Source organism: Oryctolagus cuniculus, chromosome 8 (assembly GCF_051225735.1).
Source record: "Oryctolagus cuniculus isolate XC-2025 breed Fujian yellow rabbit chromosome 8, ASM5122573v1, whole genome shotgun sequence".
NCBI lineage: Eukaryota > Metazoa > Chordata > Mammalia > Lagomorpha > Leporidae > Oryctolagus > Oryctolagus cuniculus.
The window spans coordinates 14,616,889-14,641,983 of NC_142874.1; the positions used below are offsets into that span (position 1 = coordinate 14,616,889).

At 39.4% G+C, this 25,095-nt stretch overlaps 1 long non-coding RNA gene across 6 annotated transcripts in view; it reads right to left on the reverse strand.

Annotated features, from left to right (window-relative positions):
* Window positions 1–20,587, reverse strand: part of LOC149124837 (uncharacterized) — a 339,759-nt gene extending 319,172 nt beyond the window's left edge. Inside the window, exons 1-3 of one of the 6 annotated variants that reach the window (XR_016211601.1) lie at window positions 20,251–20,587; window positions 18,935–19,012; window positions 6,901–11,438 (exon numbers count right to left, since the gene is read on the reverse strand). This is a non-coding gene — a long non-coding RNA (uncharacterized LOC149124837). Of the gene's footprint in view, window positions 1–6,900; window positions 11,439–14,545; window positions 16,278–16,497; window positions 16,723–16,745; window positions 17,097–18,934; window positions 19,013–20,250 lie in introns of those variants that run through there. The other 5 variants (XR_016211603.1, XR_016211604.1, XR_016211602.1 and 2 more) reach the window with 5 other exon arrangements.
* Window positions 20,588–25,095: the final 4,508 nt, after the last annotated feature.

Consider the following 25,095-nt stretch of genomic DNA (forward strand, 5'->3'; position numbering starts at 1 on the left):
TTAAGAATAACTGTGTGATAATTACAGAATTAAACCAGTCATATTAAGTAGAACAGACAAAAAAAATACTAAGAGGGATAATGTATTAAGTTGTCCATTAACAGTCAGGGCTATGCTGATCAAGTCACCATTTCTCATAGTGTCCATTTCACTTCAGGAGGTTTCCTTTTTGGTGTTCAGTCAGTTGTCACCGATCAGGGAGAACATATGGTATTTGTCCCTTTGGGACTGGCTTACTTCACTCAGCATGATGTGTTCCAGATTCCTCCATTTTGTTGCAAATGACTGGATTTCGTTGTTTCTTACTGCGGTATAGTACTCGAAAGAATACATATCCCATAATTTCTTTATCCAGTCTACCGTTGATGGGCATTTAGGTTGGTTCCAGGTCTTGGCTATTGTGAATTGTGCTGCAATATACATTAGGGTGCAGACCGCTTTTTTGTTTGTCAATTTAAACTCCTTTGGGTAAATTCCAAGGAGTGGGATGGCTGGGTCGAACGGTAGGGTTATATTCAGGTTTCTGAGGAATCTCCAGACTGATTTCCATAGTGGCTTGACCAGTTTGCATTCCCACCAACAGTGGGTTAGTGTCCCTTTTTCCCCACATCCTCGCCAGCATCTGTTGTTGGTAGACTTCTGTATGTGAGCCATTCTAACCGGGGTGAGGTGAAACCTCATTGTGGTTTTGATTTGCATTTCCCTGATTGCTAGTGACCTTGAACATTTTTTCATGTGCCTGTTGGCCATTTGGATTTCCTCTTTTGAAAAATGTCTATTGAAGTCCTTGGCCCATCTCTTAAGTGGGTTGTTGGTTTTGTTTTTGTGGAGTTTCTTGATCTCTTTGTAGATTCTGGTTATTAACCCTTTATCTGTTGCATAGTTTGCAAATATTTTTTCCCATTCTGTCGGTTGTCTCTTCACTCTCCTGACTGTTTCTTTTGCAGTACAGAAACTTCTCAATTTGATGCAATCCCAATAGTTGATTTTGGCTTTGACTGCCTGCACCTCCAGGGTCTTTTCCAGAAATTCTTTGCCTGTGCCAATATCTTGAAGGGTTTCTCCAATGTTCTCTAATAACTTAATGGTGTCAGGACGTAGATTTAGGTCTTTAATCCATGTTGAGTGGATTTTTGTGTAAGGTGTAAGGTAGGGGTCTTGCTTCATGCTTCTGCACGTGGAAATCCAGTTTTCCCAGCACCATTTATTGAATAGACTGTCCTTGCTCCAGGAATTAGTTTTGGATCCTTGATCAAATATAAGTTGGCTGTAGATGTTTGGGTTGATTTCTGGTGTTTCAATTCTGTTCCATTGGTCTATCCATCTGTTTCTGTACCAGTACCATGCTGTTTTGATTACAACTGCCCTGTAGTATGTCCTGAAATCTGGTATTGTGATGCCTCTGGCTTTGTTTTTGTTGTACAAGATTGCTTTAGCTATTCGAGGTCTCTTGTGCCTCCATATGAATTTCAGCATCATTTTTTCTAGATCTGAGAAGAAGGTCTTTGGTATCTTGATTGGCATTGCATTGAATCTATAAATTGCTTTTGGGAGAATGGACATTTTGATGATGTTGATTCTTCCAATCCATGAGCATGGAAGATTTTTCCATTTCTTGGTATCCTCTTCTATTTCTTTCTTTAAGGTTTTGTAATTTTCATCGTAGAGATCTTTAACGTCCTTGGTTAAGTTTATTCCAAGGTATTTGATTGTTTTTGTAGCTATTGTGAATGGGATTGATCTTAGCAGTTCTTTCTCAGCCGTGGCATTGCTTGTGTATACAAAGGCTGTTGATTTTTGTGCATTGATTTTATATCCTGCCACTTTGCCAAACTCCTCTATGAGTTCCAATAGTCTCTTAGTAGAGTTCTTTGGATCCTCTAAGTACAGAATCATATCATCTGCAAAGAGGGATAGTTTGACTTCTTCCTTCTTGATTTGTATTCCTTTGATTTCTTTTTCTTGTCTGATGGCTCTGGCTAAAACTTCCAGAACTATGTTAAATAGCAGTGGTGAGAGTGGGCATCCCTGCCTGGTGCCAGATTTCAGTGGAAATGCTTCCAACTTTTCCCCATTCAATAGGATGCTGGCTGTGGGTTTTTTATAAATTGCTTTGATTATATTGAGGAATGTTCCTTCTATACCCAATTTGCTTAGAGTTTTCATCATGAAAGGGTGTTGAATTTTATCAAATCCTTTCTCTGCATCAATTGAGATAATCATATGGTTTTTCTTTTGCAGTCTGTTAATGTGGTGAATCACATTGATTGATTTGCGAATGTTGAACCATCCCTGCATACCAGGGATGAATCCCACTTGGTCTGGGTGGATGATTTTCCTGATGTGTTGTTGTACTCTATTGGCCAGAATTTTATTGAGGATTTTTGCGTCTATGTTCATCAGGGATATTGGTCTCTAATTCTCTTTCAGTGCTGCATCTTTCTCTGGCTTAGGGATTAAGGTGATGCTGGCTTCATAGAAAGAATTTGGGAGGATTCCCTCTTCTTCGATTGTTCTGAATAGTTTGAGAAGAATTGGAGTTAGTTCTTCTTTAAATGTCTGGTAGAATTCAGCAGTGAATCCATCTGGTCCTGGGATTTTCTTTGTTGGGAGGGCCTTTATTACTGTTTCAATTTCTGTTTCAGTTATGGGTCTATTTAGGTTTTCTATGTCTTCATGGTTCAATTTTGGTAGATTGCATGTGTCCAGGAATCTATCCATTTCTAATAGGTTTTCCTGTTTGCTGGCATACAGGTCCTTGTAGTAATTTCTGATGATTCTTTTTATTTCTGTGGTGTCTGTTGTTACGTTTCCTTTTTCATCTCTGATTTTATTGATTTGGGTCTTTCTCTTCTTTTTTTAGTTAGTTGGGCCAATGGGGTGTCAATTTTGTTTATTTTTTCAAAAAACCAGCTTCTCGCTTGACTGATTTTTTGTAATGTTTTTTTTTGGATTCAATCCTGTTAATTTCTTCTCTGGTTTTAATTATTTCTCTTCTCCTACTAGATTTGAGTTTGGTTTGCTGCAGTTTTTCTAGGTCCTTGAGGTGCGCTGAAAGCTCATTTATTTGGTGCCTTTCGAATTTCTTGATATAGGCACCTATTGCTATAAACTTGCCTCTCAATACTGCTTTTGCTGTATCCCATAAGTTTTGATATGTTGTGTTGTTATTCTCATTTACTTCCAGAAAGTTTTTGATTTCTCTTTTGATTTCTTGAATGACCCAGTGTTCATTCAGGAGCATATTGTTCCGTCTCCATGTGTTTGCATACTTTCTGGGGTTTCCTGAGTTGCTAATTTCCAGCTTCATTCCGCTGTGGTCTGAGAAGCTGCATGGTATGATTCTAATTCTTTTAAATTTGCTGAGACTTGCTTTATGGCCTAGTATGTGATCAATCCTAGAGAAGGTTCCATGCACTGCTGAGAACAATGTGAAGTCTGTAGATGTAGGGTTGAAAGTTCTGTAGATATCTGTTAGATCCATTTGGGCAATAGTGTCAATTAAATCTGCTGTTTCCTTGTTGATCTTCTGTCCGGATGATCTGTCTATTTCTGAGAGTGGAGTATTGAAGTCCCCCAGTACTATTGTATTGGAATCTAAGTCTCCCTTTAAGTCCCTTAACATATCTTTTAAATAGACCGGTGCCCTGTAATTAGGTGCATATACATTTATAATAGTTACATCTTCCTGTTGAATTGAACCCTTAATCATTATATAGTGTCCCTCTTTGTCTCTCTTAACAGTTTTTGTATTAAAGTTTATTTTGTCTGATATTAATATGGCTACACCTGCTTTTTTTTTTTGTTTCTGTTGGCATGGAATATCTTTTTCCAACCTTTCACTTTCAGTCTGCATGCCTCTTTGTTAGAGAGATGTGTTTCTTGTAGGCAACAAATAGTTGGGTTGTGTTCTGTGAGCCAGTCAGCCAAACGGTGTCTTTTAACTGAAGAATTCAGACCATTAATGTTCAATGTGACTATTGATACGTAGTGACTTTGCCCTGCCATTTTCCCGGAAATATTTTCTAGTATATGCTTTGAGCTTCCCATGCTCTTTTACTGGTAGGTGTTCTTCCTTTCCCTTCTTTCATATTGATGGCCGTGTTTCTGTGTTTCTGAGTGTAGCACATCTTTAAGTATCTTTCGCAGGGCTGGACGAGTGGCCACAAAGTCTTTCAATTTCTGTTTGCTATGAAAGGTCTTTATTTCACCTTCATTCACAAATGAGAGCTTGGCAGGATATAATATTCTGGGCTGGCAATTTTTCTCTCTTAGCACCTGTGCTATGTCTCGCCATTCCCTCCTAGCCTGTAGGGTTTCTGATGAGAAGTCTGCTGTGAGTCTGATTGGAGATCCTCTGAGAGTAATCTGACGTTTCTCTCTTGCACATTTTAGGATCTTTTCTTTATGTTTCACTGTGGTAAGTTTAATTACCACGTGTCGTGGTGAGGATCTCTTTTGGTCATGTTTATTGGGGGTTCTATGAGCTTCCTGTACTAGGATATCTCTTTCCTTCTCCAAACCTGGAAAGTTCTCTGCTAGTATCTCACTAAAAAGGCCTTCCAATCCTCTTTCTCCATGCCTTCAGGAACTCCTAGAACTCGAATGTTGGTTTTTTTAATAGTATCCTGTAGGTTCCCAACAATATTTTTTAGATTTCTAATTTCCTCTTCTTTTCTTTGGTTTGACTGTATGTTTTCCTGTGCTCTATCTTCTAAGTCCGATATTCTCTCTTCTGCTTCACCCATTCTGTTTTTAAGGCTTTCTAATGTGTTTGTCATTTGATCTATTGAGCTCTTCATTTCATTTTGATTTCTCTTCACTATAACACTTTCCTGTTCTACTAGTTTCTGAGTTTCATTTTGACTCTTCCTTAAAATTTCATTTTCATGAGAGAGATTTTCAATCTTGTCCATTAAGGATTTCTGTAGTTCAAGGATTTGCTTTTGAAAACTTCTAAATGTTCTTATCATAAATTTTTTGAAATCCGTATCTTGCATTTCTTCTATCTCATCATCTTCATAATCTTGGCTTTGGGTGTTTTGTTTATTTGGAGGCATCATAGTGTCATCGTTGATCTTGCTCCCTCTATTTCTGTGTTTGTTACTCGGCATAGTTAATTCTTCTTGCATCACTGTGCGTTTTTTTTTTTTTTATATACTGTGTCCGTGTTAAGTGGACTGCCTGCTGTTGGAGGAGCCTTGGAGGCTTGAGATGGGTGCGGCCTGAGAGCTCTGCCTGGTTCTTCCTGGTTAAGGGTGTGCAAAGGTGACACCCTCAGGTTATGCCTGGTAAATCTCTCTCTTTTTATTTATTTATGTATTTTATTTATTCAGGGGGTAAGTAACACCGCATGGCATGGCCGTGCAGAATTGATGGTATTTCGCTTCCAGTCTTTGGCTCCTCTGGACTCCCACTGGGTTGCCTAGGCTACTGAATTGTAGTGACTCAGTTCCTTAGCTCTCCCCCATTGATATGTAAATCCAGAGAGGAGGCCTGCTCTTTGTCTCTTGGGAATTCTTCAAGCCTTGCAGCCTTGTAACCTTTGCAAGGTTAGGGGGAAGAGAAACCCCGAAGCTTTTTTTTCCTTCTTTCCGGTAGTGAGTTTGCTGCACTTTCCGGCCCCCCTCTAGATTCTGACCCCCGTTTCCCCACCAATGTCTCGGGTTATTGAGCTCACCTCCCCTTCCAGCGCCGATGTGTGGACTCGGTGCCCTGAGCGTCCCAAGTCTCCCCGCTGTTGTCTGTGTGGCATGCACTCCCCTTCGAGCACTGGTGCGCAGACCCTGGGGCTTCCGCGGCTCGGTCCCGCGACTTGGCTTCCGCGTGGTGGGCAACCTTGTTCTCCCAGTAGGTCCTCCGATTCATCCAGAAGGGTTTCCCCTGCAATATTTTCCTGGTTCTTTTTTCTGCGGCTACTGTAACTCCCCTTTTATTAAACTAAATTTTCCCGGACTATCGGTGCGCGCCCTCACTATTCCACCATCTTGGCTCCCCATAATTTTGTTCTTAATTTACCTAAATACTCTTCATATTACCCAATCTGTGGGTGTAGGTCTGTCTAGAAATGTTAATTTTACTTATTTAAGTTACTAGGTTTTGTTTGCAATTTCTCTTTAAACAGTTCAAATAATTTAAAAAATACTTCAATGAACACACATAGATGTAACAATTTGCAATATTTTCATGTTCACTTCATATATAAATATTGTACACATAGATACGGATTTTTAAAGCAAGATGGATGTATTAATATTGGAATGCATAGGATTCATGACAGCCAGTTGAGTCTCTCACATCCAGTGCCTCACACTGACTCTGCTACCCTATCTGACATGTCAGGGTGCTTGTGTTTACACTGGGCTCAGCTGCATTACCCAGGGTATTATTTCATGCTCTGCTGATTACCAGGCTTATGTGAAGTGTGGCTGGATACAGATTAAGAAAGACTAAGTAGACTTGATATACACCAGTGTAGTCTGTATAAATTAAAATACAAAGAAATAACAAACAAAACTCGCATTAGTAGTGGTTCGAGTACTGACTGCTGCACTTCCAATCCAGCTCTCGAGTATGGCCTGGGAAAGCAGTGGAGATGGCCCTAGTCCCTGCACCCCCATGGGAGACCCAGAAGAAGCTCCAAGCTCCTAGCTTTGGATTGGCACAGCTCTGGCCATTGCAGCCACCTGGGGAGTGAACCAGCAGATGAAAGACACTTCTCTGTCTCTCTCTGCTTTCGCCTCTCTGTAACTTTGCCTGTCAAATACGTAAATAAATCTATAAAAAATAATGAAAAAAAAAGAAATGGAGTACAAAAATGAAACAGAAATTTGAGGTTAACCAACTTTATAAAAGGAGCCTGCATTCATTATATTTAAATGCATGAAAAAGGCATCTAATAAGGCATAACATATGCAAATATTGAAAGAGAATACAAACATCACAGGCAATGCTTGCAAAGTACCTAAATTCTATTTTCTAACTGTAGTTTTGATGAAGAGATCATTACCAATGTTAAGTTATACTATTAATAATTGTTTTCATTACAGAGAATCCTTTTGTACTATTCTGTACTTCGGAAAACTGCTGTATGAATTAGAGAACAAATAAATTTACAAATTAAATATTTCAGGAACTAAAAACAATGTAAAAGGCTAATGATAGTAATACAATTTTGAAAATGCCTACATAGGAATTCCAGCACTCTTTCTCATTCCCTATTTATAAGGTGTTTATACTTAGAGGTTATTACTGATACCAACAGTAAACTAATGTACAATTTAAGCAATAGTGCTAAAAGAAGTACAGTAGCTCAGAGTTCCTTCCTTGCTTTTGTTCACAAATGTCTTCTTGAAAACACAGATGTTTGAATCACAACTTGAAGAATGTGGTAGATCTAGACAAGTTGAAGTGATCAATGGAACTAATATTCAAACATAAAATATGCCTCATAGTCAGAAAAACACCATTTAGGTGGAGGAGAACATTCCTTGTTTTCTCCTGCACCCATTCTCTCCTTGTTTAACCCTTGTTTATTCCTTCATCTCTTGCCTTTGATGGCTATTCCAACACATTCAATGAGTTTTTTATAAACCGCATTGCACCCTCATGGCAAACAGAAACTGCCTCTATATTTAGTAAGGATAAAAATAGTTCACTGGGTGCTATGGTTTCAATGTGTCCTTTAGAAAAGTATGTGTAGAGAATTTAACCCATAATTCAACTTTGTTAGTAGATGGGGCCCATGGGGAGGTGTTTACATCTTGGTCCATTCTTACAAACCAATTAGTGTAATTTATAAAGGGGCTTAGGGTTGCAAGTTCTGTCCCTTGATATCTTTTGGTCTTTGGTCCTTCTGCCATGATTTCTTAGGAAGAAGGCCCATGCCAGATGCTGGCTTCTATAGACCCATGAGCCAACAGTCGCTGTTCATTACGAACTACCCAATTTGTATATTATTACAGCAGCAAAAAATGAATTAAGACAGTGTGGTTTTGCGGCACCCATCCAAAAACATGTCCATTTCTTGTAGTGTGTAACGCGGCTCAGTAGATCAAATTGTGTTTGCTGATACTGCAACATATAATTTTTGTTCAATGTCAGTTTGATCAAGTATCATGATGGTGTTTAAAGTTACCCTTACTGATTCTGTGACTACTTCTTCTATCAGCTTGAGACAAGATTGTTCAAGTATCCAAATGTAAATGCATATCTGCTCTCCTTTGTGTTTTGAAGCTTTCACAGTAAGTGAACATGCATTTAAAACTGCTGTGTTGGGGCCGGCACTGTGGCGCAGTGGATTAAAGCCACCGCCTGCAGTGCCAGCATCCCATATGGGCGCTGGTTCAAGTCCCAGCCACTCCACTTCCGATTCAGCTCTCTGCTATGGCCTGGGAAAGTGGTAGAAGGCGGCTCAAATCCTTGGGCCCCTGCATCTTCGTGGGAGACATGGAAAAAGCTCCTGGCTCCTGGCTCCTGGCTTCGGATCAGCTCAGCTCTGGCCATTGTGGTCATTTGGGGAGTGAACCAGCAGATGGAAGACCTCTCTCTCTCTCTCTACCTCTCTACCTCTTTGGCTCTACCTCTCTTTGTAACTCTTTCAAATAAATAAAATAAATATATTTTTTTAAAAAACTGCTGTGTTTTCAGTTGACTTCATCAATACGTAATGTCCCTCTTTGCAAACATTTGTAATTTTCCTTATTCTGAAATATAGTTTCCAACATTAACCCAGTAGTATGTTTTTACATCCTTTAACCTTTGCTTTGTCATTATATTTAAATGGTGTGCCTTGTTGAAAACACTTATCTGAGTATTTCCTTGTTATTCAGCCTGATGATATTTTGACCTCTGATTTGGGGGGTTAGACCATTTACATACACTTACAGTGATGTTGATGATTGATTTTGAATGTACTGTTTTCTAGTCTCTATTTATTTGTATTTTTCCACTTTTCCTGCCTTCTTGCAGATGGATTCCAAAACCCAATAGCTTGTGATTCTTTCTCCATTCACAATTTATTACACATTAGATTTACAGTTTTTTATGGGTTACACTTGCGTCTAAAATATGCGTCTTTTTTGCATATGTTGTCTTCACCTGACAACTTCATGCATAGCTCATCCTTCCATAATCTGCTTCTTATGTGCTATGGTTGACACAAATTTTCCTTCCCATTTGTTATAAAGCTTATAATGCAGTATCAGTACTTTAGATTTCAGTTAATCATTATCATTTAGAGTGATAAAAGTAAGCTAATGTTGTTGTCCATAGTCACATTTTTTTAAAAAGGATTTATTTATTTATTTATTTATTTATTTGAATGACAGAGCAACAGAGGGAGGGAGAGACAAGACTGAGAGAGAGAGAGAGAGAGAGAGAGAGAGAGAGAATCTTTCCATCTGTTTTTTCTCATCTAATTGGTCACAATAGCTAGGTCAAGCCAGGTGGAAGCCAGGATCCAGGAACTACGCAGGTCTCCAACATGGGCTGCAGAGGCCCAAGTCATTGAACCATCTCCTCCCACTTTCTCAGGCACATTAGCAGGCAGCTGGGTCAGAAGCTAAGTAGCCAGGACCTGGGCTGGCTTTCCACCACAGGATGCTGGGCTGCAGCTGGTGGCTTAACTCACTGAGCTGCGACTCCAACTCCCTTATTCACTTTCACCTGTACCATTTCTCGTGCATTTCATTTGTGTGTGTGTAGATCCAGATTTCTTCCAGCTATCTTTTTCCTTCTATCTGATTACAATCTTAACATTCTTGTAGGCACATCTTTTGTAGCAATTTCCCTCTACGTTCATTTGTCTGAAAAACTCCATTGCTAGCTATTAAAATCTACAGTGGGCATGTGTGTTTCCCTCAGTATCTCAACTATGTCACTGCATTTTCTCTAGGCTTCCATTGTTTCTGATTAGAATTCTTGTGTAATTTGTACTTGGTGTCTATGTGTGCAGTGTTTTCTTCCTATCCCTACCAACCAGAATTTCTTGATTACTTTAGTAATTCATGAGTTGTATAGGTGTGGTATGGTATGGTATAGTGTGTATATGTGTGTGTGTGTTGTGTGTGTGTGTGTGGTTCCTAGGGTCTCAGGGGTTGTAGTATCTGTAGTATACTATACTTCAAAAATTGGCAAATTCTAAGTCATGAACACTTTAGTTGATCTTTTCCCACTTTGTCTCTTTTCTTTTCCCAGGGCACCTGTTATATATTTGTGAGATCTCTTGATATTGCCCCATAATCACTTCTTGCTTTACTATAGTTTTTTTTAAAGCTATTTATTTATTTGAAAGACAAAGCACAGTGTGTGTATAGTGATGGGGGACAGAGAGAAAGAGAGAGCTCCCATAAGTTCGTTTGCTCTTCAATTGTGTTAATCCTAAGGAAAGACCCGGCTGAAGCAAGAACCTGAAGACCATTCAGTCTCCCATATTGCTGGCAAGGACCCAAATACTTGGCCATTACCTGCAAGAATACACACCAGCAGGAAACTGGAGTAGAAGTTGTGGAAGTGGGATTCAAACCAGGTACTCCAATATGGAATGTAGGCATCCCAAACAGCATCTTAACGGCTGCAGCAAACACCCACTCCTGCTCTGAGTTTTGTTGATGGTTTATTTTAATTTATACAGACTACACTGCTGTATATCAAGTCTACTTAGTCTTTCTTAATCTGTATCCAGCCACACTTCACATAAGCCTGGTAATCAGCAGAGCATGAAATAATACCCTGGGTAATGCAGCTGAGCCCAGTGTAAACACAAGTACCCTGACATGTCAGATAGGGTAGGAGAAGAGTCAGCATGAGGCACTGGATGTGAGAAAGACTCAACCGGCTGTTAGGAAAAAACCAAGAAGGCAGGCAGGCAGGCTGTCGCTCCCCGTCTTCATGGGGGAACGACACTAAACCCTGCCTAGGCTTCATATCCGAGTCACGGCACCATTATGTCGCTCCCCCTCTTCGTGGAGGAACGACACAGGACCCTGCGCTGTTCTTTCGTCTGCTCGGCCCTCCCCGGGTTTGCTGCTGGTTCTTCCCGGGTTGGCTACTGTCCCTTCCACCTCCATGGAAGGGCAGTTCCCCCTGGCCACATTCCCCACTTCCGCAGGGGAGCGGCACACCGCCGGCCGGCTCTCTCGGGGGCTGCACAGGTGTTCCCTCAGATGTTCCTCTTAGATGTTCCTGGTGCATGCCGTCTCTCTCCTCCTTTATAGTCCTCCTCCGCCAATCCTAACTCGGCTGCCCACACGCCGAGCACGCTGCTCTCCAATCAGGAGCAAGTCCTACAGTTTATTGGCTGAACTGGAGGCAGCTGTGTAGAAGCCTCTTTCTTCTCTCCCAGCGCCATATTGTGGGAGAGCAGATGCATAGAATAAGTCTTAATTCCAGTAACAGTATAGTCTGAATTGCTCCCCACAGCAGGCAGGTGTCAGAAACTGGAAAAGAGAAGGCAATCGATTTTTTCTCTAGCATCTCTACAAATAAGACTTCTAACACCTAATAATTTTAGTCCAGTGAGATCCTTGTACATCTGGACTCCAGAACTATGAAATAATAAATGCTCATTGGTTTAGGACACTGAGTTTCTTGTTATTTGTTAACATCAAGAGTGGTTTGAATATATGCACTGCTTTTCCGACAAAGACAAAGGGTTTTTACTTCTGCCTCTTCTCCTGAATTGCAAGATCAGTTGGACAGACAAGAACAACAACAATAAAAAAGTATGATATTATAGATAGGCACCACAGGCTTTTCTACTTCCTGTATGCATTCCTAAGTGTATTTCATGAGAAATGATGACACCAACTGATGTGGTTCAAAATATATAAAGAGGAAATATTTAAGACAAAAAAAAATGCTACTAACTGGGGAACATAAATTTAGGTAAAGAGGGTTATATTTCTTTCCTCAAACAAGTAAATGATGATAACATTAGACTCAATCATGTATATATTATGTAATGCCCAGAAAAAAAACTTTCTATTAAAGTTATAAAAATGAGGTTCTAGGCCGGCGCCACGGCTCACTAGGCTAATCCTCCACCTGCGGCGCCATCACACCAGGTCCTAGTCCCAGCTGGGGCGTCAGATTCTGTCCCGTTTGCTCCTCTTCCAGTCCAGCTCTCTGCTGTAGCCCGGAAAGGCAGTGGAGGATGGCCCAAGTGCTTGGGTCCTGCACCCACATGGGAGACCAGGAGAAGCATCTGGCTCCTGGCTTCAGATCAGCGAAGCGCCGGCCGTAGCAGCCATTTGGGGAGTGAACCAATGAAAGGAAGACCTTTCTCTCTGTCTCTCCCTCTCACTGTCCACTCTGCCTGTCCAAAAAAAAAAAAAAAAATGAGGCTCTAAAAAATGTACAAATAAACAACAGGAAAGTAAAAAAGTAAAACAGAAAATAAAAGCATAAAGACAAACAAAATAAATGACAGATGTAAGTCCTAACACATCAATAATTAGAATAAATGCAAATGATGTGAAAATATCAATTAAAAGTAGATATCAACAGGGTAGTAAAAGCAAGAAAGCTTGATTCCATTATATGCAGCCTCAAAAAATCAGATTCAGAAATGTTGATAGAAGGAAGTTAAGAATGAAAGGGAGAAAAATAATTATACATCATGCCAATACTAATAAAAGAAAATTTGAAGTGGCTGTATGAGTATTAACAGAAGATAAATTAGATTTCAAAGCACAGATGATTTCTAGATTCAAAGAGTGACATCATATTGAAATAAAAATCTCAAGGTCGGAGCTGTGGCCTAGCAGGTAAAGCTGCCACCTGCAGTGCCGGCATCCCATGTGGATGCAGGTTCGAGTCCCAGCTGCTCCACTTCCGATCCAGCTCTCTGCTGTAGCCTGGGAAAGCAGTGGAGGATGGCCCAAGTCCCCGGGCCCCTGCATCTGCATGGTAGACCTGGCATTGGATCTGTGCAGCTCCGGCAGTTGCAGCCATCTGGAGAGTGAACCATTGGATGGAAGACCTCTTCTGTCTCTCTCTTGATCACTTGGGCCACCTTCTGTTGCTTTCTCAGGAGCATTAGCAGGGAGCTGGATCAGAAATGGAGCAGCTGAGACTTGAACCAGTGCCCATATGGGATGCTGGTACTGAAGGCAGTGCCTTAACCCACAACAACACAATGCCAGCCACTAAATACCTAATTTAAAAATGTATTTATTGGGGCTGGCACTGTGGTGTAGTAGGTTAAGACTCCACATGTGGTGTCAGCATCCCATATGGGCACCGATTCAAGTTCCACTATTCCACTTCAGATTCAATTTCCTGTTAATGACATGGGAAAGCAGTGGAAGACGGCCCAAGTGCTGGGGCCCCTGCCCCAGCAAGGGAGACCTGGTAGATGCTCCTGCCTCCTGGCTTCAGCAAGGCCTGGCTCTGGACATTGCGACCATTTGAGGAGTGAACCAGTGGATGGAAGACCTTTCTCTCTGAGTCTCTCCCTCTCTCTAACTCTACCACTCAAATAAATAAACATAAAAAAGTTGGTTTATTTCTTTATTTTCTTTTTTCTAATCATTGGTTCACTTGCATAACAGCAAGTAGTGCTGGGCCAAGAGAAAGCCAGCAGCCCAGACTCAATCCGGATGTCCCATGTGAGTGCAGGGATACAAGTACTTCAGGCATCATCTGCTGCCTTCCAGGGTGTGCATTAGCCGGAAGATGGACCAGATGCAGAGAATCTACAACTAAAACCGGTACCTCAGTCTAGGATTCAGGCATATGAAGTGGCAACTTAACCACTGCTCCAATCATCTGCTCCAAAACAAGCACTTTAAGTGATAATCTACTCACTAGAATGTGAACTACTTTGATGACAAGTATATTTTTCGCCATTTGTAATTATTATGGAAATTTCAAAAATTGGTTAGTTCAAATGGCAATCAATAACTTTTAGTATCTCTAGCCACAAACACTCTCCAGCACTATGTTTAGTGCTATATGATCTCAACAAACACAAAGTAACATTTCTTAACACAAATATTTTAAAACTAGGCATAAAGCATATTATCAAAACAGGTGGCATAGTGTAGGGAGCACCAGAATATTTGTCCCAGACCTTGATTTGAACCTATTTCTTACAAGATACTGCAAAGCTGAGTTGTATAAATTGATGTTTACAGAAATTATACTTTATTAAAATATAGTTTAGGGAATTTTTCAGCAATAATTTATATATTACATAGCTACTATTGATTAAATAATTCCATCAGTGAAGCCACTGACTCATTTATTCTATATATAGTCTACACACTTTTCACTATGGTTTTTCTAGAAGCTAGAGAAAAACCAATATAAGAGCATTTTTTAAAGCTTGTGGTAAAATGGAATTAAAAGTTAATTTTTTGGGGCAGTCAAAATATTTTTTGAAATCCAATGCAAATTCATAATTTGCATTTTAATAATACATATTTTCCATGAACATTTTGAATATCCCTAGTAAGCATGAATTTGCCCCACCAAAAAAAATTTTACACCAAAACAAACTTATTTTTAATTCAATTTCACACAAACATTTTGAAGTACCCACATATAGTCTTGGCTATCATGGAATATACAACTTGGACAGTAGACAAATTTATCAGTGGCTACATGCAGAATACCAAAGGTGATAAATGTGTGAACAGAGTTTCTGATGCTATTGTACCTGGGAGGGAGATAGGCCATTTGTGCTGCTATAACAAATATCTTAGACTGGGTAGCAACAGAAAGGGATTTCCCACAGTTCTGGAGGATGGGAAGTCAAAGAGCACAGTCCTGGAAGGTTCAGGAGTCTGTTGAAAATCCCATCCTTGCTTCCAAGATGGCGCCTTGCAAGTTGTGTTCTTATGAGGGACAGCAGAACGGAGACAGGGCAGAAGGGACACATGGCTCCTTCAACAAATTTTTTTTCTATAAAGACATGGCTTATTTTTAGGCCAAAAAACTGCACTGGTGACCTAATCACACCTAAAGACTCTCCTCTCTTAAGCCTATGATATTGGTGATCAAATTTCAGCAAATGAATTTGGGTGGATACATTTTGACCATTGCAAGGGGTTTGACCAGGCCTACTCACACTAACTCCTTGTTATATGGCTTTAAGACAATAAGAAGTTTCAATGGTTTGGCAGATGAGTCTCTGTCTGTCTCTCTCTCCCCTCTGAATCTAAAAGGCAGTATACCATCCTGCAATGTATTCTATCTTAAGGAGATGGTTGCTTAAACTGTTATAATATTGGTTATGGCTTTGTTGCACGCTTTATGAATCCCAGTTCAACATCAATTTCCCTGAACTGTCTTGCTTTTGCACTGTCCGTTCTGTCATAGATATTTCTCCATTTGATTTGACTGGTTTTCACAGCAGCGTGAAATATGTGTGCCTCACTAAACCTAACCAGAGTTCTCAGTAGAAAACCATTATGGTTACAAAAATTGTCAGAGGAAATTAAGTCATAGAGAAAGTGATAATCCATTTGGAAAAACATGTTTTACAATTTGTTTCATTTTGTGTGACTTAACATAATTCTAAATAAAATAAATATTTGTTCTCTTTAGAAAAATGTATGAGCACTATAAAGAATGACAGTTTTGTAAAAAGCTATCTCTAGCTAAATGATATCTACTTCCAGACTTGAAAACAAATGAACAGTGCATTAAAGATTGATATAAAATTTATTATCTTTGACTACTATATAAACATGTGAGTAATGTGATTTCTTTAAAAGGTATGTTTAATCTCATTGCCAAGAATGTTCATGAGAAAATATGGTTAAATATCTGACACTACCTCTCAGTCACAAATTCTGCACTCACATTTATCACTACATAGAAAATAAAGGCAGTGAAAGACAAAAAGAGGACTATTAAGTTTCCACGATTAAATCATTTTTCAATTTCAGTATTCCAGATCATACATTAAGACCTGAAGGTATCGGTATGGATACCCGACTTAAAACGAAGTAAGAGCTTTTGGCCAGCGCTGTTGGCTCACTAGGCTAATCCTCCGCATTGCAGCACCGGCACACCGGGTTCTAGTCCCGGTTGGGCGCCGGATTCTGTCCCGGTTGCCCCTCTTCCAGGCCAGCTCTCTGCTGTGGCCCAGGAAGGCAGTGGAGGATGGCCCAAGTGCTTGGGCCCTGCACCCCATGGGAGACCAGGAGAAGCACCTGGCTCCTGCCTTCGGATCAGCACAGTGCATTGGCCGTGGCGGCCATTGGAGGGTGAACCAACGGCAAAGGAAGACCTTTCTCTCTGTCTCTCTCTCTCACTGTCCACTCTGCCTGTTAAAAAAAAAAATGAAGTAAGAGCTTTTAAGTGTGGAATAAATTATATATTGTTGCAAAAATTCTAAAAATGATTATCAACATAAGACACAAAGAGCATTCAAAGCTTTCATTCAATGGCTCTATCTTTGTGCTGGTGTTCATTGATGAAGTGTAAAAAGGAGAGTCAAAAGAGGCAGCCAAGAAGGGTCTAGAGAACACAGATTTGGGGACTAGAAAGAGCAATCTTTAATGTTTTACCATGTCAAGTGACTAAGGCAAGTACAGCTGGTCTACCATATAGCAAATACACTGAAGCATGCAACTATTCTAACAGTACTAGAGCAACTGTAAGCCTTTTTTGATTCCTCAAACAAAAATAAGAACAATGCTTATCTTCCATGGTTGTGATGGGGATCTAAATAAGATGATGCATAGGAAGTCCTTAGAACAGTGTTTGGAACTGAGAAAAAAACAATAAAAGATAGTATTTTATTTTATTCATCAACAACATTATTATCTAAAGGAATCTTGATCAAAGCTTGACTGAGCATTTAAATCATTGCAAGAAACCAAAATCCAAAATGTATTCATGGGAAGTCTTTAAATATCCATCATATTCAAAGTAGCACCTACTGGGACCAATGTTGTGACCCGGTGGGTTAAGTTACTGCTTGCAATACCAGCATCCTATATCTGAGTGCTGGTTTGAATTCCTGCTATTGCACTTTGATGCAGCTTCCCGAGTCTGGGCAAACAGGGTGATGGGTCTCCACCATCCACATTGGAGATCAGCATGGAGTTCCTGGCTCCTGGGTTCAGCATTGCCCAGCCCTGCTAGATCAGAAACAGAGTAGCTGGAAATCAAACCTGCACTCTGGTAAGTGATGCAGGTGTCCCATGTGGCAGCTTAATGAGCTGCATCACAATGTCTGATACCAAGTTTTTGACAGATATGTTCGTCCGTCTATCCCAAACCCTAAAAAAAAATGGCATTGCCAGCAAATACAGCATTGCTTCTAAATACAAGGCATTGTAGTTGAGACCATATGGAGGGGCCGAACAAGAAGACTGCCGTTTTTACCCAGAGATGACAGGAAATCAAGGTGTTACAACAAGACAAAGCCATGTCCAAAGATCAGAGTACAGAATCAAAGCATTCTCACAAGAACAGAAAGGTTACTGGCAAACTTATGTAATAAGGGACAATCTCAAGCCCAGGAGTCCAAATTCTGAAGAAGCAGCAGACATATATTACCTGATGGCTCCATTTTCACCTCCCTCCCTCGTGTGACCAAATCCGGGACTTTTTGAAACCCAAACTGTGGCTCCAGGAAGTCTCGCCACCTTATCTTGTTTGGCAGTACCTTCAGCAACTGCAATTGTCTTATGAAACAATGAGGGCCAAATGTTACCTGTTCCTTGTTCCCATTTGTTTTCTCCTCCAAATGCAATTGTGGTTTTCAGCTTTAAAAGCCCGACCCTTATCTTTGCTCAAGGTCCAGAGATCTTTTGGTGTGAGCCTGCTCTCCACCTGATCAAAGGGCTCCACCCTAAACAACCCAGTCAAATCCAGTCGCTCCCCAATCACTTTCTGCATTGTACTCGGGTTAAGCCACCACCCTATTAGTATCATCATTTCATGATTTTGAAACTCCAACATCTGAGGAGTCATGTCTTGTTCAAACTATAGCCATCTGGCATTGAGAAATTTCATTATTAGCCTACATAATTTCTACAACTTCATAACACTTCCACCATGAATTAAGGAAACAACTTCCTTGGTCACTCACCAAATCTTAAGAGGCTGAAATGTCCACACCAATGCTAAAAACTTCTAACTAGTGTCTGCAGGAAGAGTTGCTTTTCTATAAATTCAGTTGGTACTTCATAAGCATATCTACCTGTTATCCCCTGAGATCCTCCAAAGTCAGTACAGGAACACTGTTTTCACATACCCAGACAGTGCAGACAATGAGGACCTCCCCTGAACCCAGAATTCCAGGGTTACCCTTCCCAGAGGTAAGGAATACTTCAGCAGTGCTCAACTAGCAAGCATGTTGTGGGTGATCCTGTGCCTGCCTGCCTAGCCCACGCAGGAGGTTAAGAGGGTGTGGCACACCATGCCTCCAGAGAAGGACCCTATCACTGCGGGCAGGTGGCAGGAGCCCCCAGCTCATTTACCGGAACCCTGCTTCCTGTTAAAGGGCCTTGTAATTGCCAATCAAGTAAACAGCTCCTGGGTGTGGCCAAGACCCTTAAGTACCACCTGGAAGGCTACATAGGCTACATGACCTTCAAACTGATTGGAGAAGCATAGCGGTGCCAACATCAGCTTTATCCTATAGAATTAGTGTTGCCCTGAACTAGCTATGGCCTCTGCCTGTCCCAGTTATTGTGTAAATTTGGGAAAGGATCCAATCAATGGAATCACACTCACTCTCTCTCTGTCTCTCCTTGACATTCTTTCAAATAAATAAAAATAAATAAGTAAAGTAAAAAGAATTGTTTCTGATGCAGTTTTCAAAGTCATGCTACAAATACATTATCCTAACCTTGTCTGTGATATAAAACAGAATACGGAAGAGTGACTCAGCTCAGCCCATTTACTTGAATCATTTGTCTTTTCCAATATGAATATAAGAAAACGACTCTGAATCATTTTCCATAGCTACCTTTAGTCTTCTCAAAGGTATTTTGCAAAACCATCCATTCCTGGAGATGATTTTGCGGTGCATCCTCATAGGGGTTATCTGGACAAAAAAAAAAAAAAAAGTCAAGTTGATTAAAGATCACTGCAGCAATGAAAAGAGGTGCTGATAGTCTGTTTCTTGGTTTTGGCATGATAGACACCGCACTTCATCTCTGTAGTCTTCTTCCTATACCCTAAATACAGTCTAGTCACAGGAACAACACCAGACAAACCCAAACACAGGGACATTGAAAAACCACCTGAGGGGAATTCCTTAAAACAGTGAATGTCACAGCCCAGAAGAACCTAAGGAGCTATGACTCATAAATGTAATGTGCTCTTTTGATGGGATCCTGAAAAAGAAAATGGACATTAGACAAAAGCGAAGGAAATCCCAACATTGGTTAATAATAATGTGACAATCTTGGTTCACTCATTGTAATAAGCTTGCTCATACTAAAGTAAAATGATATTAGAGGAAAGTACATTATCCTCACAGTTTCCTACAATTTAAAACTGCACTAAAATAAAACCATTTCTTTCAATACATTGAAAGAGCACAGATATTAATCTAAAAGATCTTCCAACGTCCTAAACTGGAATATTTTGAGCAACAAACATTGCTGTAATGCATCAAAAATGCATATTCATAGTAATATAAATGGATAACTGAAAACAAATATGGGAGAAGAGATAGCTTTCCATTAAAGAATCCAATTTAACAAATGTAAGAACTTAGAAAATTACATTAGAACAGTACAATAATAATTGCAGCATTGTCAAGGTGCTAATATTAATAGGCAACATTATGAGGGGATATAGGGTATTTGAAAAATCTCTTAGTAGCTCCCCCAAGATACGTATTGATTGCCAAAGGGAAATTATTATTTTAGGGTAGATAAATCTAGTAAGCACTGCCTTATACCAATGATGAAGGCTCATATCAATAACGAGACAGAGCAACACCGTTTGCTTGCAGATACGGTAAATTCAAGGAAGGCTCATTTTTGTGACTAAGTAGAACTGGTTAAATCTTGGGGGGAAAAAATCAAGCAAGACCAAGCTGAGAGACTGCTACAACAGGAACTGATCAGCATTCTTGAAAACATCAAGACCACCATGGAAAACATGGAAGCAGAGCTGCATCTCAGTCTAATGGAAAAGCGGAGAAATCTGAGACAACACAGTCAGGGCACACAGCCTGATGTATTAGTCTGCTTTTGTTCCTACAACTGAAATACCCAAGAGAAGCTTCTTAGGAGAGAAAAAGTTTATTTCAGCTTACAGTTTAGAGCTTACATTTCAGGATCAAGTGGCCCCATGGTCTGTGCCCCTTGGAAGCTCATCTTCACTGGTGCAGAGGAACGACTGCGTGGTAAGCCAGCAATCAGAGAACAAGCAGGCCAAACCTGAACTCAAGTCAATCTTCTGGAGACAACTTCTCTCCCAGACTACATGACCTAAACACTCCCCACCAGATCCACCTCTCAGGTGCCATCATTAGATCAAGTCTCCACCCTGAATCCACTAGGACATTAAAGTTTAAACATCTGTGTGGGTCTGGGGAGACAAGTCCTACTCAACCTACAGCACCTGGCCTGGACGGAGTACTGAGTGGTTGTTTACGAACAGTAGTTAGGGAAACCTGGATCCAATCACAGTGAGCACAGTGAGTGACGGAAGGTGGCACGTGAGTGGACCCTGAATGAGAGAGGTGAGCAGAGAGCCAGTTGCTATGCAGTAGATCTGTTCTGGAGCCTAATAGGCCTGGATTTGAGTCCAGCTCACTATCTCCTACCTGGCAAATTTCCTTTAAAAAAAAGATTTATTTATTTTAAAGACAGAAATGTGAATATGTTCCCTGGGTGAACTATGCACAACTCCCCACTTGGATCCATAATCCATCAGTTATATTTCACAGACCAACTTCTAACTGATGAGTTGCACCCAGACTATCTGCCAGTGGTTGAATGCAAAGACTATATCCTCAATGTTAGCACACTCCAACAGGGCCTGGTCTCACCATTAGCTCCTTAGCTGTCTTGGCAGTTCAACCTATTTGGTTGTACCAGAGTCATGAAGTCAAGTAAAATCACAAGAGCATTTCAAAAAATTCCCTTGAACCAGTCAACCCCTTGTGAAATTCTGTGCAGTGTGTTATTCTGTAAGATCCCTTTGACAAACACTGCAGGCATGAAAGGCAGACCCACATCCAGTGTAAGTGCCAATTCCTGTGAACACTAATTACCAACACCTTCAGAGTAGAAAAGCCAGATGTGCTCATCTTATCGCCAAGCTGTCTGACTGCTCTTCTGAAGGGGTGGGACCACACCACTGTCTCACGTGCAGTCTCTGTTCTTCATCAACTGCACAAGCAGCAGCAAGAGGATCCACTGGAAAAGGATGGCCTGTTGAGTTCCCTCAGAGCTTCCGTCTCTGATTGGTTTGGGGCCTCTTATAGAAGCAATAGAATGTAAATTTTATGAACATCAGTTTTGTGGCATATATTTTTACATTTCTTAAATTTTTCATCAAAAACTTTAATATAGTGTATTCATTATATTTACATGAAATGTCTAAAAATGAGAAATTATTTCGTGTTTTAACATAAAAATGTGTTAACATGAGGAATGTTTCATGATATTTAACAATTGTTCCTTATTCGGTAAGAAAAATGTAATATATCATATTGTACTCATTCTAGAAAGCATAGACCTGAATTCAGTAAATAGATTACTTAAACTTATTTATTTATTTATTTATTTATTCATTTTATTTGAAAGGTAGAGAAACAGAGACAGGCAGGCAGAGACGGAGACAGAATCTTCTATCTGCTGGTTTGCCTCCTAAATGCCTGAAACAGTTGAGATTAGATCAGGCTGATGCCAAAAGTCAGGAGATCAATCTGGATATCCCACATGGATGGCACGGCCCCAACTACTTGATCTATCACCTGCTGCTTTCCCAGGGTATGCATTAGCCGGAGGCTGGAATTGGCAACTGATCCCAGTCTCTCCAGTACAGGATACAGTTTTCTAAATGACATCTTAATCACTGTGCCAAATGTCCATCCTCCAGTACCTAAGCTTTACTTAGGTTTTCCACAACACCCTCCAATTTATTACATAACTGTGATTGTTCATTAATGTATTTATCTATATGTATGGAGAAAGAGTGTGATACAGAATAAGCCAGTGATTGAGTGGGAATACTGGGACATGAGAAAAACTTTACTGTGCAATCATTTGTCATGAGCTATGAAAAGATTGCCCTTGTATGGCTTAGAATAATAAGATATTCATGAGACTCTTGCAGAATGAATTAAAGCACTCTGTGTGAAGCACTGCATGAATTAAGGGAAACCACTTAAAATTAGGAGTTTTATCTTAAATGTAATAGAAATTTAAAAAAACTACATGCATTTGCCCAATTACATCTAAATTTATAAAAAATATATAACTGGCCAAACCTGAAAGCAACTGACCATCTAAATTATCAATAAAATACTTTCATACACCAAATACATATTTCAAAAAGTTAAATAGTTATTAAACATAGCATTTATAATATTTGATTTAAACAAGCCATGCACATAACCACATAAAGCACAAGGATCAATTACTTTTACTCCCCAGGTAAAGTACAAATTTTCTTATACGTAGATAATTATGCTTTTTGAGAATTGGCTATTCTAATTTTTACTCACATTTAAATTTTTTATTTATACTTTAGTCTATTTATTGTGTATCATAATAGTAACCAAGAACAATTAGAAATCATCATGCTTGTAAATCAATCCATAGGAAAAACAAAACAACAAATCAACATGAATATAGCTTTAAATGTGATTTTTATCAAATAATATATGTTGAAAATTTAGTAACTTTACACTTATAAACATATTTTATTTATATAAGGTGAACAAATTTCATATATACAGATTTAGGAGCATAGTGATACTTTCCACCATACCCTTCCTCCTGCCAACACCCCTCCCCTCCCTTCTTGTTCCTTTCTTATACTTTCTTTTAATGTTTACAATGATCTATTTTTACTTTATTTTATAACTGTGAAAATAACTCTCCACTAAGTAAATAATTCAATGAGTAATAGGAAAACAACACTGTTCCTCAACAGTAGACATAAGGGCTGTAAACAATAATCAAATATCAAAATCTCAATTTTTCTCATATGTGTTACATTTTTGTGTACTCCTATTAGTTTCCACAGATCAGGGAAAACATATGGTATTTGTCTTTTGAGGACCGGTTTATTTCACTAAGTATAATGGTTTCCAGTTACATCCATTTTGTTGAAAAAGACAGGATTTCATTCCTTTTTACGGCGGAATAATATTCCATAATATCCCATGGTATATACCACATTTTCCTTAGCCAGTCATTAGATGATAGTCCTCTGGGTTGATTCCATATCTTAGCTATTGTGAATTGAACTGCAATAAACGTGGGAGTGCAGATAACTCATTCACATGCTGGTTTCATTTTGCTTGGGTAAATTCCCAGGAGTGGGATGCTGGTTCATATAGTGGGTCTATATTCAGATCTCTGAGGAATCTCCATACTGTCTTCCACAATGGCTGTACTAGTTTACATTTCCAACAACATGTATTAGGGTACTTTTTCCCACACATCCCCACCACCATTTTTTTTTTATTTCTATATAAGAACCATTTTTCACCTCTAATGAGGGTGAAACCTCATTTTGGTTTTGATTTGGATTTCCCTGATGGCTAGTGATCCAGAGCATTTTTTTCATGTGTTTGTTGGCCATTTGAATTTCTACCTTTGAAAAATTCCTGTTCATGTCCTATGCCCATTTCTTAAATGGATTGCTTCTTTTGAGCTCTTTTTAAGTTTTGGATATTAATGATTTCTTCGCAGTGCTGCAGTTTCTTGGCTTGATGTAATCCCATTTGTCTATTTTTGCTTTGATTGCCTAGGCTTCTGAGGTCTTTTCCAAGAACTCTTTGCCTATGCTGATGTCTTACAGAGTTTCCCCAATGTTCTCCTCTAGTAATTTGATGGTGTCAGATTGCAGATTTAAATCCATGATACATTTTGAGTTGATTTTTGAATAAGGTATAAGGTAGGGGTCTTGTTTCATATTTCTGCACATGGAAATCAATTTTCCCAGCACCATTTATTAAAATATTTTTAGCAGGGTTGTGGAAGCTTATAGACTAATTTGATAGATAGGAAAGCTCTGTGAATTTGAAAAATCAATATAAGCTTGAAGTATTTTATAAGGATTCAACAAATGCAAAAAGTTAAAATAGGAAAGTATTCAACATAGGGCCAATATACACTATTTTCACTCCCTTCCATGGGAATTTGTAATGAAGTGTGGGACTTAGTATTGTGAGTATAAATTGGGAAACAACAAAGTCAGAAGACTCTGGGAAGAATTATTGTGCAAAAGCTGTTCACCCCCAGCTTCCAGACACAACACATTGGCATGTTTACAAAAGGACTGTGGGTTGGAAGATACGATAATTAATGAACTGAACTATCAGGTAGAAAATTAAATTACTTCCTCAGAAGAAGTATATTTTAACAAATAGGATATTGGAACCATCAGAGCAATAAATTGCTTTAGATAATTTTAATCAAATTTTAATAACATTTAAATAAAAATCAAATCACTCTGATTATATTTATGTTAAAGGATGCATGACATATGCATGCTTGCATAATTTCCTGATTTTGAGAGCTTTATGTGTTTCAGAAGTGCCTGAGAAGCAAAGCCTGTACTCAATCACTTGAGAATAGCTCATTCTGCCCGCTCATTCTTAATTACTATATCTCAGTTTCCACAGCACCCGATTTCCCAAGAAGGGCAAGTGGATTAAAAACTATTAGTGACTACCATATCAATATCTATCACTTATGTCAGATAAATCAACAGGGATGATAAATGATTTATGCTTCAAGGCATTGAGTTATACAAATATTTATTCATGTTCTGTTCTAATGTTCTCACAGTTGATCAGAAACTATTAGCGGTGAAAAATTTCCCTCTTCATTATGTTTGTCTTGCCTATCCTTTTGAATTCATATATAATATTTAAATTATCTTTTGGGGAATCTCAGAGAACCAAACTCATTGGAAACGATTCTGGGCAAA